The sequence below is a fragment of the Pseudophryne corroboree genome, chromosome 9, assembly GCF_028390025.1.
Source record: "Pseudophryne corroboree isolate aPseCor3 chromosome 9, aPseCor3.hap2, whole genome shotgun sequence".
NCBI classification, from domain to species: Eukaryota; Metazoa; Chordata; class Amphibia; order Anura; family Myobatrachidae; genus Pseudophryne; species Pseudophryne corroboree.
Window position 1 is genome coordinate 42,305,501 of NC_086452.1, and position 16,153 is coordinate 42,321,653.

Below are 16,153 nucleotides of genomic sequence, written 5' to 3' on the forward strand. Positions count from 1 at the left end.
AAGCAGTGATAAAAGTGGAGAAGTGAGCCAGTGGAGAAGTTGCCCATGGCAACCAATCAGCTGCTCTGTATATGTTTATAGTATGCAAATGATAAAAAATGTTACATCAATTCTGATTGGTTGCCATGGGCAACTTCTCCACTGGCTCACTTCTCCACTTTTATCACTGCTTAGTACATGTCCCCAATAGACCCTTAAGTCTGGCTTTGTGGAAGACTAATTGTAGTCAATTCTGTACAACATTCTCATTGTATTTTTTATTATTATTATTATTATTATTATTATTATTATTATTAGTTACATATATAGTGCCAGCATATTCAGTTGCGCTTTATTAACTAGTGTGGGCATCTATACAATCCACATAAGATTTACTGTATATAGAACATTTCTACAGCATATGTTGGCCTTATTTACGCGCCCTATTGACAAGACTAGAGGACGGCAGATGTTTATATGCATTTTAAATGATTCAATGTAATTATTGGCCAGTGCCATGAATTTTCTATGCAGTGTTTGATATAAGTGCTTGTGTTAATGAAACACTCAATATTTTTCTGTAATAGTGGATTTCATATGCATGGTGACATCTGTGTTGTATAATTTATATAGGGGAGTAATTAGAAACAGGCGTTACAGTCTTCTGTTTTTGTTAATATACGTTGGCGTTTGGTGTTGGAGCGTGATTGGTGCCGGAGCAGTCACTGCTGTCGCTAGTAACCTTTCCTGACAGATCCTTTGCCCCAAGTTAGGGGTGTTTAGTGAGAGTAAAGTGTGTGACCTATCTGATTGGAGCACGGCCATGGTGCGGTTTGGCTACGAGGAGGCCATGATATAACATTGTCGCCTGGCAATATATCTTGTCTTTCAGTGGCGCTTATTAGTGATCTTATAATACATAAAAGATTCCACTTTCAAACAAGTAATGACGACTGTTAGGAAGGTCGGACTGTCCTCTCAAATTGGGACTGTCCCGTCTAAATAGGGACAGTTTAAAAGTACAAGTACAGTCTGTCCTCAGTTACAGGCATACTGGGGTAGATGTATTAAGCCTGGAGAAGTGATAAAGCAGTGATAAGTGCAAGGTGATAACGCACCAGCCAATCATTATGTTTTGAAAATGACAGTTAGGAGCTGATTGACTGGAGCGTTATCACCTTCCACTTATCACTGCTTTATCCCTTCTTCAGGCTTAATACATCTGCCTCATTGTTCTTAGTTGGTACCTACACTGCAGTGTTTTGGAGACCCGTGACTTACGGGAGACCTCCTGGACATTGAGGGAGATGTATTAATCATCTAGAGCAGGCCTGGCCAACCTGTGGCTCTCCAGATGTTGTGAAACTACACATACCAGCATGCCCTGCCACAGTTTTAGCATTCCCTAATAACAAAACTGTGGCAAAGCATGATGGGATTTGTAGTTTTACAACAGCTGGAGAGCCACAGGTTGGCCAGGCCTGATCTAGAGCGTGTAGAAGTGGACACCTTGCTAATAACAGCTCCTACCCATCATTTTAAAGAATGTACTTGATGGGTTGGATTTGATTGGTCGGTTGGATTTGATTGGTCGACAGTCCCCATATCGACATTCGTCATATCTACATGGATGATACGTCAACATGATGAACTGTCGCCAAACCGTCCCTAGTGGTCTAGATGTGTCTTATCTTCTTCCGGCGACTGCAGCTTCTCCATCATCTTCTTCCGGGTCCCAGCAGTCACGCGAGGGTGAGCTCCGGTGACGATGTCTCCGCAGCGACGTTTCAGTGAATATTAAACCCCTCATCCTTAAGTACAATGCACAGTGGAATGTCATATCATAAGTACCAAGCATAGATCACACCACTTATATTGGTGGATCTATAATGGGTGCAGATGGGCCCACACCACACACCCTGCACCCGTAATTATACTCACATCTCCGGAGTCCTGAGCCAGCACTGCGGTAGTAGCAGAAAACACCGGGAAAATGGTCACTGCACCATTTGAGAAATGCACATGCGCAGTCAAGAAGTCACTGAGAGCAGTGTCGGACTGAGGCATGAAGGACCCACCGGGGGAATGCAGTGATAGGGGCCCATACTTAAGGGTGTGGCCAGCCTACAAAGGGTGTGTGGCCAGCCTCCATAGAGGCTTGAGATACACAATAGTATAGTGCAGTGTAATGCGACATATCTACCATGTATAATACAAGTGCACAGTCTGGAATCTGATCCCTAGAGGAAGGAGTGGGCCCTCAGGCAGTGGGACCTACCGGTGGTTTCCCTGGTACCCCTGGGGGCCAGTCCGACCCTGACTGAGAGCATGGTGCCTAATTCAGATCAGATTCAGATGAGGAACATGACGCTACATACCGATGTTTGGTAATTTGCGCATGCACCAGACCAGAATTGTGTATGTGCAGACCGGTCCGGCATCGTCGTTTGTACTACGGCTACAGATGTCAGTATAGATTGACAATTTGTTGGGAGGAAACAGCAGCCGTTTCCCAAAACGAAGGAGTGCTGAGGCTAGGATCTCCATTGGAAGATGGAGATTTCCTATTCTCTGAGTCACTCCTGCAGCGTCCGGCGTGCGTGACCCCACGGGTCAGCCAGCCGGCCGATGATGTCACAGGTGATCCAAGGCTGCATCATAGGACACAGCACGGATCACTAATGTAAGCAGGAGGCGTTTACTTATACCAGATGACTCCTGCTGCATTACCATTTCTGCAGTAGGTTACATTGGTTTCCACAGGGAAAACATCAGGGTGTAGAGTGGATCTTGATCCAGAGGCACCAACAGGCAAAAGCTTTAGCTGTCCCAGGATGCATTGGGGCCTCCTCTATAACCTCTCCTCCAGGCACTGAGAGCTCAGTTTCAAGTTGGTGCCTGCAGCAGCAGGGTTCCTAACAGGAGGGCTGCACTGGGCAGCCTTGATTTCTTCTCTGGGCTGTCAGCAGTGCACCAGAGTGAAATTCAGCGCTGCAGCTCCATCACCTCCTAAGTGGAGTCGCATACTCCCGTGGCCTGGTTCCAGGGTACTTGCGGCGGAGAAGTCTCAACTTAAGCATAGAGTCGCAGACCGCTCTCCTGAATCCTGTGTTACTGATGAGAATTCTCCATTGCAAATTGATGTCCCTGCCTTAGTGGTTGCTCTTAAGCTAATCCTACAAATCACTGATGATGAGGTTTCCACTACTGTGGCAAAGAAAACTGATAAGTTTAAACAGCAGAAGGTGGTTAAAACTGTTTTACCTCATTCTGACCATCTAGTGGACATCAGGTGGGAACCCTGGTCTAATCCAGGGAAGTAATTTCCTCTGCCTTGGCTCGCTATCCTCTCCCTGCAGAGTTGTGTAACAAATGGGAGACTCCACCGCCGGTGGACTCTCATGTCACCCGCTTTGTGGTGTCATCCACTCGGCCTGTCACCACTGTCACCTCACTGAAGGAACCGACAGATAAGCATGTGGAGGGATGCCTGAAATCTATATACTCCCTTACAGGGGCTATTCATAGACCCACTATAGCTGCCTCCTGGGCTGCAAAAGGTATTGAAGCGTGGGTTCAGGCATTAGAGGAAGAGCAGCCCGAGAATATTTCTGACAATACCTGTCTCACATTACCACCGCCGCCTATTACATTCAGGAGGCATCCTCTGAGGCGGGAGTATTGTCAGCCAAGGCGTCGACCACGTCTGTCCTGGCTCACCGCATACTGTGGTTGAGGTCGTGCAAAGTGGACCTAGACTCCAAAAAGACCTCGGAGGTACTCCCCTTCACTGGGGACATTTTGTTTGGGGAAGACCTAAATAAAATTGTGTCTGAATTGGCAGCCGCTAAGATGGCTTTTCTCCCAACCACTAATCCTTTTGCATAGAAGGCAAAAGGTACCACTGTTCTTTCCTTTTGGTCTAAAGGGAAAGCAAAGGGCCAGGCATACCCAAGACAATCTCGTGCTCCAAAACCACTAAGCCCAAGCCAAAACAATCCTGGGCAGCCCGTCAGCCTGCTTCAAAACATGAGGACCCAAGGGTGGAAGGCTAACTTCTACAGTTCACCCAGGTCTGGTTAAAGACTACTTCAGATGCATGGGTACTGGAAGTTGTCTCTCACGGGTACGCTGTCTCCTTCAAGAGACGTCCCCCTCACCAGTTTTGCACCACAGTTCTCCCTTCGGATCCGTTAAAGGTGCAAGTTCTACAAATGGTTGTGAGTACTCTCCTGAGTACAGGAGTGCTTGTGCCAGTACCTCAGTCCCAGAGAGGTAGAGGTTACTACTCGACCCTGTTTCTGGTCCCGAAACCCAAAGGGTCCTTCCGGCCTATACTCAACCTCAAATCTCTGAACAAGTTTGTGAGAGTGTCCAGGTTTCGTATGGAAATGCTGCGCTCGATTGTGCTGGCTATGGAACCCAGAGACTATACAGTATCCCTGTATATACAGGATGCATATCTGCATATTCCTTTTGCCTTGTCACATCAGCAGTTCCTGCAGTTTGCTGTTGGCAACTCTCACTACCAATTCCAGGCTCTGCCATTTGTACTGGCTACGGCTCCTTGGATCTTCAGCAAGGTTATGGCTGTGATGATGGCACATCTCCATCGCCAGGGAATCAGAATCCTGCCTTACTTGGACGACCTGCTGATTCTGACAAATTCCCACGAAGTCCTCCTCAGTCATCTGCAACTGACGGTCACCTTCCTGCAAGCCCAGTTAGAATAAATCCTTGCTGGTCCCAACTCAGAGCATGGTGCATCTGGGGGTGCTCCTGGACACACACAGTCAAAGACTGTTCCTGTCTCCAGACAAGGTCCTGAAGTTTCGGGACAGGATAAGACACTTCATTCGTCATCCCAGAGTGTTGATACACTCGGCAATGCAAGTACTTGGCCTGATTGTGTCGGCCTTCAGCATGGTAGAGTACGCTCAATTTCATTCCCGCTCTCTACAATGGTTGATCCTTTCCGAGTGGGACAAACTGCCTCATCGGATAAGATCTCACATTCTCTCTTTAACTCCGGAGGTTCGTCTGTCGCTGACCTGGTGGCCTGCTGACCAGCAATTGAGCAGGGGCCGTCCCTTCTGGATCCCCAACTGGCTCCTACTGACTACGGATGCCAGTCCGAGGGGATGGGGAGGGGTGTTGGAGCAACACTCTTTTCGAAGGTCGTTGGACCAAGGAGGAATCACTCCTCCCAATAAATATTCTGGAGCTGAGGGCAGTATTCAATGCACTATCTCTTGCCCTGCCTCTGGTATGGAACAGGCCTGTTCAAGTACGGTCAGACAATGCCATCACAGTGGCATACTGTACATAAACTATCAAGGCACTCAAAGCCGCATGGCAAATGATGGAAGTGTCAAAAATCCTTTGCTGGCCGGAACGACATCTGCCAGCAGTGTTCATTCCGGGCGTCCTAAACTGGGAAGTGGACTTCCTCGGTCCCCAGAACGTGCATGCTGGAGATTGGCATCTTCATCCATAAGTCTTTCAACTCCTAGTGGAAAGGTGGGGCCTCCCGGACGTAGACCTCATGGTGTCTCGACACAATCACAATGTTCATGGACCAGGGATCCTCAAGCAGCATGCGTGGACGTATTGGCAGTTCCATGGAACTTTCGCCTGCCCTACGTGTTCCCTCCAGTGTCACTCCTGCCCAGGGTCCTACGGAAGTTCAAACAAAAAGGAGGAATGCTACTTCTAGTCGCTCCAGCGTGGCCCAGATGGCATTGGTTCTCAGACCTGTAATGTCTGTCAACAGGGCATCCCCTTCTACTTCTTCAGCGACCAGACCTGCTCGTACAGGGCCCTTGTCTGTACCCAGAACTGTCCAGGCTGGCTTTGACGGCATGGCTCTTGAAGCATCATTCCTGAGGACCAAAGGTTTTTCCGAGGCGGTTATTCAAACTACAGTATGTCGAAGGCCCGTAAACCGGCAAAGATATATTACAGTGTTTGGAATTCTTACTTAACTTGGTGTGCTGATAAGAATTACGATGCCTATAAATTCAGAATTTCCAGAATTCTGAGTTTTCTGCAAAGAGGCCTGGACTTAGGTCTTCATCTGGCCTCCCTCAAGGTTCACATATCTGCCTTATCTGTGTGGTTTCAGAGAAAAATTGCGTCTATACCTGACGTTCATACTTTCACTCAGGCTGTCCTATGGATTCAGCCTCCCTATGTGCCTCCTGTGGCTCCATGGGATCTGTCTGTTGTCCTGAATGCCATGCAAGAGTCTCCATTTGACCTCTTGAATCAGTGGACCTTAAATGGCTCAAGGCCAAGGTCCTGTTCTTGCCTCTGCAATATGGGTATCGGACTTAGGTGTCTTGCCCTGTCATCCACCCTTTCTGGTATTTCATTGAGACCGGGCGGTTCTACAAACTCGACCAGGTTATTTGCCTAAGATGGTGTCATCTTCATCTTTTCACCTTAACCAAGAGATTGTGGTTCCGGCCTTTATCTCTTCAGACTTGTCTTCCAAAGAGCGTTCTTTGGATATGTTAAGGGCTCTCCCTATATATGTGGAGAGGATTGCCTCTATCAGGAGGTCAGATACCCTTTTTGTCCTGCTTGGTTTCCACAAATGTGGCTGGCCCGCGAATAAGCAAACCTTGGCCAGATGGATTAGAATGGTGATTGCACAAGTTTATGCGCAGGCTGGACTATGCCTTTGAAATCTTTGCCTCCCAGGATGCTTCCTTTGGACGCCTGATTCTCACATCCGCTAAGGCACGTCCCCTCCCATGAGGAACTGCTTTAGGACATCTCCGATGTTTTCCCTGTGGAAACCAATGTAAGCTGCTGCAGAAAAGGAGAGTCATGGTAGACTTACCATTGTTAACACTTTTTCTGCAAGATACATTGGGTTCCACAGGGCACCTACCCTGACCCACCTAGCTTCTTTGGGTTGTATGGCATTAGCCGCTGGTACCTTCTCCTGTCATGAGAATGTGGTTCTGTGTGACTAACATCTGCCTTCTCTCTTGTCTGCTCCTGCATTGGACTGGTTAACGAAACTGAGGTCTCAGTTTCTGGAGGCGGGGTTATAGAGGAGGCCCCAATGAATCCTGGGACAGCTAAAGCTGTAGATCCACTCTACACCCCAATATATTTCCTGTGGAACCCAATATACCTCACAGAAAGAAAGTTAACAATGGTAAGTCTACGATAACTGTCCTTATCTGTGAGTTACTGTCTATGCTGTTTGCTGTGATATTCCATCTACCTACTGTAACTGCCCCAATATAGTTTACCGGATCTCAAGTTGGTCCTCAGAAGTCAATATATTTTCGGAGATTTGCACATACGCTGTACGGAAATCTCTTGGAGCATGGTGCAGGTGCCATATTCCTGGAGACCTGCACATGCACTGTATGGAAATCTCTGGGAGCATGGTGCAAGTGCCATATTCCTGGAGACCTGCATGTGCGCTGTATAGAAATATCTGGGAGCATGGTGCGGGTGCCATATTCCCGGAGACCTGCACATGCACTGTTGACTCTGCAAAATGTTTGGGAGGCCTTGCTTCGAGACTGCACACTGACCCTTCCCCTCCTAATCGGCCAGTCCAAGCCTTTGTTAAAGAGTCAAACACAAGCTGCTCTTACCATGCTGCAGGCAATTTGCTGATGATGTCACCATGACATCAGCGTGGCTGATGGGAGTTGTAGTTCATTGCTGCAATCTTTTCACATAATGCTTTCCAATCATTGCAGTCTGCTAGGGGCAACACTTCCACTTTTCATTTTTAAGAAGCTTAAGCAATCTACCCCCAAACTCCAACAAAATAATTTTACACATTAGATTTATTCGGACCAGCTAATATTTAAAGACCAACGTTTGCTTTGCATACAGAAAGAACATTTATCAGACCGCGCTGCTTGTAATATAAGTTTGCAAATAAACCAAATATATGATCACTGTAGAATGTTCTCTTCGGAGGAAATGATGACGTCCTTTGGCCTCTCCCTCTCTGTAATACTGGGACTAATTGTCCCCTTCTCATGTGAATCCTGTTTGCATCCAGGATAGGTCTGCGCTTGCCACGTTGATTTATCACATTTATTGCCGGGTCGATTCCAGGGTGGACCAGTCACATCTGCTGTACTATAGGTGGCGTGCAGCTTCAGTGACGACGGTAACACATATTGGCGCGATAAGCCTCATTACATTATAGGCTGTTATTAGTCCCATTACCCCCAGCTTCAAAACAGGTGTTTTATACCAAAAGAGTCATTAGAAACGTGTAATGACAAATGACACAAAGCATAAAATGTGCCTTTAATATCAGTCATTTATAATAAACCCGTGATGCTAATATACTATAGTTATACTTCAAACTCCTCTTATATTAGTAGGACTTTTATCACATTAATTGGAATACTCTGAGCAATGCGATATAAAGCGTCACACAGGTTCAGTATGTTTGACTGCCGGACAGGATGCCGATGGGGGGGAGATATGTTATCCCCTCTCCCCTACCCATGGCCGGATCCAACTAGGGGCGACAGGGGCGGAAGTCCTGGGGCCCCCACACATTAGGGGCTCCCACACTTGCCCCCCGCATTTCGCCCGCCACTGACTCTAGCCCTCCTTTGAGCCCACCGCCGCACCCCCTGCATTGCGCCCGCCGCCGGCACTGAAATGCTGAATGCATGATTCAGCTGTGTCTCCAATTTCCCCAGTACGTGGCCTCTGGCCAGCTCCGCCCGCCGAGCTGCCGCTGCACCTCTCAACCCGTGTGATAGGCAGCGGCACGGCAGTGTGAAGAGCCCTGCTCCCTCCTCTCTCCCTCACTGCCAGCCCTGCTCCTTCCTCCCTCTGCCGAGCAGAGCTGTCAGATGCAGCTCCCAGAGTCCAGACACAGCGTCCCTCCTCCTCCTCACTCACTCGTTTGACTAACAGGCAATATACATCCAGCCAGCAGTGTCTGCTGTGGAGCGCTACAAATCACCCCAGCAGCGTCTCCACAGCACTGAACACAGGAGGTTCGGCAGGGGAAGTTTGCTGGGGGTGGGACTACAGTTACATGACAGGCAGGCTGGGAGGTGTGCTGTGTACACATGACACAGGAAGTGGAAGCAGACGGGCACTGTGTGTTGTGTTCCATTTCTACTTCATCCTTGCTGCAGAGTGAGAGCTCGCTGTACTCCAGAGACCACCCTACTTCCCTGCTGGCTCTCTCTGTCCCTACGTCCCTGCTGTCTGGCTATCTGTCCGTATGTCTTTGCCGACACTCCCTCCGTCCCTGCTGACCCTCTCTCTGTCCCTACGTCCCTGCTACTCCTCTCTCTGTCCCTACGTCCCTGCTGCCTCTCTCTCTGTTTCTATGCCCTTGCTGCCTATCTATGTCCCCTCTGTCTTTTGCCGGCACTCTCTCTCTCTGTGTCCCTGGCGCCACTATCTCTGTGTCCCTGCTGTCACTGTCTGTGTCCCTGCTGTCACTCTCTGTGTCCCTTCCGCCACTCATTCTCTCGGGAGACCTGAGTTGGAGGCCCCGTAAAAATTTTGCTCTGAGGCTCAAAAGTTCTAGTTACGCCCCTGTTTGCATGTATTTGCTGACTGACAGCTCCCACTCCCTACCCCCAGCCAACAGTTGCCAGGCATGGCCATAGAGCAGCAGCCACCGCCACCAGTGAGTTCATACTCCAGGGCACTTAGTGCATGTGGCAGGGGGAGGCGGTGCAGGGCTTTGTCTTGGCGTGCTCCTGTGCGCATGTGTCTGGGCCCTGCACCGCATTGCACACTGTCCATCCCATAATGTGTAAGAGGCTGTGTTTGTATATATAGTATATATTATTTATACATGTATATATACTTTATTTTTATAACATTGTTATTATATACTTTTAGTGATAGGGTCCCCCACAAGCTTGTTGTCCAGGGCCCCCACAGACCTTAATCCAGCCCTGCCCCTACCCCCAACCCTCCCTTCCCGCAGCCTAACCCTATCCTACCCCTTAGTGCCTAAGCCAAACCTCCCCCCAGTGATGCCTAAACCTTAACTTACCCCCCCTGCCCCGCAGCCTAACCCTCCCCCTTAGTGCCGAACCCTAACCTCCCCTCCCTGCAGCCTAACCCTCCCCCTTAGTGTGCCGAACCCTAACCTCCCCTCCCTGCAGCCTAACCCTCCCCCTTAGTGTGCCAAACCCTAACCTCCCCTCCCTGCAGCCTAACCCTCCCCCTTAGTGCCGAACCCTAACCTCCCCTCCCTGCAGCCTAACCGTCCCCCTTAGTGCCGAACCCTAACCTCCCCTCCCTGCAGCCTAACCCTCCCCCTTAGTGTGCCGAACCCTAACCTCCCCTCCCTGCAGCCTAACCCTCCCCACTTAGTACCTTAACCTAACCTATTCCCCGGTGGTGCCTAACCCTAACTCCCTCTCCCCACAGCCTAACCTCCCCCCTGTGGTGCCTAACCCTAACCCCCTCTCCCCACAGGCTAACCCTACCCCCCCCCCCACCCCCACCCCACACACACAGCCTAACCCTTACCCCTCTGGATGGTGCCTAAACCTAAAACCTGGCCCTAACCCGCCCGCTATACTTATGGTTGGTATGCCAGCTGTCAGGATTATGGTGTCAGTCTCCTGACCCTGCCAGGATCCCAGCGTCAACATTCTGATGGGTGTCGGGATTCCGGCGTTGATATTACAACAACTGATAGGATCTCGACAGCCGGCATCTTCAGGCATCACCATCACACATAGAACATCGCAATATCAAATAAAGCGTAGTTCCCTTGCTCTCAATACTAATGTACTCCATATATACAGGGATAAATCGAGCAGCATTTCTGGAAACAAATCCCAAAAAAGACTGAACATTTCCTTTGATGAAAGGGTTGGCGTTTACATTTGCCCAGTGACCTCTTTCAGATATCAGCTCATGTCACCCCAGCTGCTTCTCGCTGTAAACTTGCTGATACTGCAAAACATCATTGATTTTTTTCTTAAATGTGTTTCTGAAACAATTTAATAGGAATCCCTTTCTGGACCAAACCCCCCAGAACTAGTCACAGTACAAGGAGGGAAAAGCAGCAGAGACTCCAGACTTAACAACCTACAGGGAACAAATTTACGAAAGTGCAATTTTGAAAAATTGCCACAGAAGATAGCACTCTACTGATTTTCCTTCCTTTTGTGACATTTATCAGGCTTTGAGCTTATCTAGTAGCTTAACAGGATGCTGATTATCTAACCCCCCAAAAAAGGGATGGTTCTGATAGGTGAGATAACTGAAAGCACATGCTTTTGAGAAAGAAAGAAAGAAAGAAAGAAAGAAAGAAAGAAAGAAAGAAAGAAAGAAAGAAAGAAAGAAAGAAAGAAAGAAAGGCGATAGAAAAGGAAGGAAGAAAAAGAAAGAAAGAAAGAAAAAAAGAGCGATAGAAAAGGAAGAAAAAAAGAAAGGGAAGAAAGAAAGAGTGTGTGATAGAGAAAAGAAAGAAAGAAAGAAAGAAAGAAAGAAAGAAAGAAAGAAAGAAAGAAAGAAAAAAAGAAAAAAGTGCGATAGAAAAGGAAGAAAAAAAGAAAGGGAAGAAAGAAAGAGTGTGTGATAGAGAAAAGAAAGAAAGAAAGAAAGAAATGCGATAGAAAAGGAAGGAAGAAAAAGAAAGAAAGAAAGAAAAAAAGAGCGATAGAAAAGGAAGAAAAAAAGAAAGGGAAGAAAGAAAGAGTGTGTGATAGAGAAAAGAAAGAAAGAAAGAAAGAAAGAAAGAAAGAAAGAAAGAAAGAAAGAAAGAAAGAAAGAAAAAAGTGCGATAGAAAAGGAAGGAAGAAAAAAAGAGCGATAGAAAAGGAAGAAAAAAAGAAAGGGAAGAAAGAGTGTGTGATAGAGAAAAGAAAGAAAGAAAGAAAGAAAGAAAGAAATGCGATAGAAAAGGAAGGAAGAAAAAGAAAGAAAGAAAGAAAGAAAGAAAAAAAGAGCGATAGAAAAGGAAGAAAAAAAGAAAGGGAAGAAAGAAAGAGTGTGTGATAGAGAAAAGAAAGAAAGAAAGAAAGAAAGAAAGAAAGAAAGAAAGAAAGAAAGAAAGAAAGAAAGAAAGAAAGAAAGAAAGAAGTGCGATAGAAAAGGAAGGAAGAAAAAAAGAGCGATAGAAAAGGAAGAAAAAAAGAAAGGGAAGAAAGAGTGTGTGATAGAGAAAAGAAAGAAAGAAAGAAAGAAAGAAAGAAAGAAAGAAAGAAAGAAAGAAAGAAAGAAAGAAAGAAAGAAAGATAAGAAAAAGAAATGTAAAATATTTCCAGAAGAGCCCAATGCCATTTGCAATCTGACCCAGTTCTCTGGGTGCGTTCCCCGACCAAATCTGTCCCCACCCCCAGAGATGCTTCCCAAATGCACGTAGCACTAGACGCTTTCCTGGTATGCCTCGCCAGTGGGTACCAGTGAAATAATAAACAGTATTAAAATGTTTACTCAGTAAAACATAAATATAAATATAGTACCCCTATTGTAAATAAAGCTATAATAACGCACCCATCATTGAATACATACATTTATTATAGTGCGCTCATTGAATAAAAAAATCTATAGTAGTGGCTCCATGAATAATATAATCTATAATAGTGCCTCCAGTGAATACATACATTTATTAATAGTAGTACCCCATTGAATAAAGAACTCAATAAAAGTGTCTCCATTTAATAAAGGCATTTAAAATAGTGCCCCCATTGAATAAGTCAATGAATCTATAATAGTACCCCGTTGAATAAGTAAATTAATCTATAATAGTGCCTCATTTAATTAAGAAATCTATAATGGTGCCTCGACTGCAAAATCATTATATAATCAAATTCATTAAGCTTGACATGATGAAAATTGTAGTGCTCCAGGGGGGTCATTCCGAGTTGATCGTAGCTGTGCTAAATTTAGCACAGCTACCATCATCTTCCCTGACATGCAGGGGGACGACCAGCACAGGGCTAGTCCGCCCCGCATGCCAGTGCCGCCCCCCCCCCCCCCCCCACAAATACAAAAGCAACGCACAACGGCGATGCTTTTGTATTTCAGGAGTAACTCCCGGCCAGCGCAGCTCCTGCATCTGGCCGTGAGCTGTTTGTCGCTGCTGCTGGCCGCAGCGGCTGCGTGAGATGTTACGCAGACACCGCGGCCCGCCCACCCCCCCCCAACGGTCTGGCCACGCCTGATTTGGTCGGACCGCGCCTCCTAAACAGCCCCCTCCCGCCCAACGACCGCCTCTGTCTCAGAGGCGATCGCTAGGCAGCGATGACAGCCATGCGCCGGCGCGGCTCTGACCCGATCGCTGCGCTGCGACAAACTGCAGCAAGCGATCGGAATGACCCCCTATGTTCCGTATGGCCAGCATTATAACTTGCTGAGATACACCTACTCAGATTGAGAAACCTATACTTTATTTGCGTACACAAGAAAGGCGTAAAGACTTTCCATTCCAAGGTAATGCATCGCAGAGAAGCCGAAACACGATACACCATAACAACATAAATCAGTCATACGCTATAGCACAACACAGGGAATACATTGTGACACTACTGCACTATCCATTCATCATGTAAACAAGACAGCACTTCCAGCGAAGATTAATGGGTGTGATGGGGTGAAGAAAGGGTAAGGGAGCGGGAGTCGCAGGCCAGGCGATTTATTGAGAACATGAAGACATTTGGATTTAGATGGATTCAAAGCTTTATTGAAACACAGACACACAGGCGGAGAATGGAAGTACAGTAGGTGAGGGGTTCAGTCCTTTTCTTCCTCAGGACTGTTGATGGTGGAATTAGCAGTCCTGGATTGAGATTTTCTCCCTTTCAGTATGACGTGGCTCCTGGCAAGTCACCTTGTGCAGTTTATAAGGTGCCTGGCCTCCTGGATTACATTATAAGGTAGGTATGGGTGCCATGAAATATCCCATAAAGTACAAAGGTTACTAGATTCATATGGGACTATTTTCTAAGCCTTGGGTGGAGATAAAGTTGACGGAAATAAAGTAGCAGCCAATCAGCTCCTAGCTGCCAGGTCACAGGCTGTGTTTGAAAAATGACACAGCTGATTGGCCGGTACTTTATCTCCATCGACTTTATCTCCATCCAGGGCTTAGTAAATAGACCCCTAGTCACTAGCTCTGGTTACAGGACGTGTGATTGCACCAGTGCAGATGATGAATTCTGGTGATGCACCAGGGGCCAGTGACGTAACTAGACATTTTGGTGCCATATGCCAGAAAGAGAATTGGTCCCCTCCAAGGACGGATTGGGAAACAAAAGTGGCCCTGGAAAAATTCCTAGAAGTGGCCTCATGTAAGCGGCACCAAACCAACTGTAGGTGGAGCCAATACCAAAGTAGGTGGGATTACTTAAAAATGTAATGTAGGCGGAGTTACGCCAACAAAAGGCAGAGCATGTCAAACTAGCTGGACTTAACACATTAAAAGTTTAGAAAGTATTGTGTTGTAGCAGGAGTAGTTAAGAAATTAAAACTGACATTTAATCCCCTGCACACTCACATCTCAGTCCATTTCCTGAAAGCTTCTCCTATATCTCTCTCTCTCTCTCTCTCTCTATCTCCTTCATTTGTCTCTGCTTCTTAGGGGTCAATTCAGTTCAACACAGATTGAATAGCGCTTGGAGGAAGCTCTTGGTGCTATTCAATTCAGAGCAATGCTGTCCCTGTCTAGAGCGAGCTGAAATCCAACCAAACTAGGTCCGCAATGCTGCTTTGTGACCTAACGCTGTACAAACAGCACCACGGCAAGGCCCGTTCTTGCGACTAAACACCTTTTCTCTAACGTCCTAAGTGGATGCTGGGGACTTCGTAAGGACCATGGGGAATAGAGGCTCCGCAGGAGACTGGGCACAAAAGTAAAAGCTTTAGGACTACCTGGTGTGCACTGGCTCCTCCCCCTATGACCCTCCTCCAAGCCTCAGTTAGATTTTTGTGCCCAAACGAGAAGGGTGCACACTAGGTGGCTCTCCTGAGCTGCTTAGTGAAAAGTTTAGTTTTAGGTTTTTTATTTTCAGTGAGACCTGCTGGCAACAGGCTCACTGCACCGAGGGACTAAGGGGAGAAGAAGCGAACTCACCTGCGTGCAGAGTGGATTGGGCTTCTTAGGCTACTGGACATTAGCTCCAGAGGGACGATCACAGGCCCAGCCATGGATGGGTCCCAGAGCCGCGCCGCCGGCCCCCTTACAGAGCCAGAAGACTGAAGAGGTCCGGAAAATCGGCGGCAGAAGACGTCCTATCTTCAATAAGGTAGCGCACAGCACCGCAGCTGTGCGCTATTGCTCTCAGCACACTTCACGCTCCGGTCACTGAGGGTGCAGGGCGCTGGGGGGGGGGGCGCCCTGAGACGCAATAAAAACAACTTAGATGACTAAAAATACATCACATATAGCTCCTGGGCTATATGGATGCATTTAACCCCTGCCAGAATTCACAGAAAAACGGGAGATAAGGCCGCCGAGAAGGGGGCGGAGCCTATCTCCTCAGCACACTGGCGCCATTTTCCCTCACAGCTCCGTTGGAGGGAAGCTCCCTGGCTCTCCCCTGCAGTCACTACACTACAGAAAGGGTTAAAAAAGAGAGGGGGGCACTAATTAGGCGCAGTATTAAAGATACAGCAGCTATAAGGGGAAAAACACTTATATAAGGTTATCCCTGTATATATATAGCGCTCTGGTGTGTGCTGGCAAACTCTCCCTCTGTCTCCCCAAAGGGCTAGTGGGGTCCTGTCCTCTATCAGAGCATTCCCTGTGTGTGTGCTGTGTGTCGGTACGTTTGTGTCGACATGTATGAGGAGAAAAATGATGTGGAGACGGAGCAGATTGCCTGTAATAGTGATGTCACCCCCTAGGGGGTCGACACCTGAGTGGATGAACTGTTGGAAGGAATTACGTGACAGTGTCAGCTCTGTATAAAGACAGTGGTTGACATGAGACAGCCGGCTACTCAGCTTGTGCCTGTCCAGACGTCTCATAGGCCGTCAGGGGCTCTAAAGCGCCCGTTACCTCAGATGGCAGATATAGACGCCGACACGGATACTGACTCCAGTGTCGACGGTGAAGAGACAAATGTGACTTCCAGTAGGGCCACACGTTACATGATTGAGGCAATGAAAAATGTTTTACACATTTCTGATAATACGAGTACCACCAAAAAGGGGTATTATTTTCGGTGAGGAAAAACTACCTGTA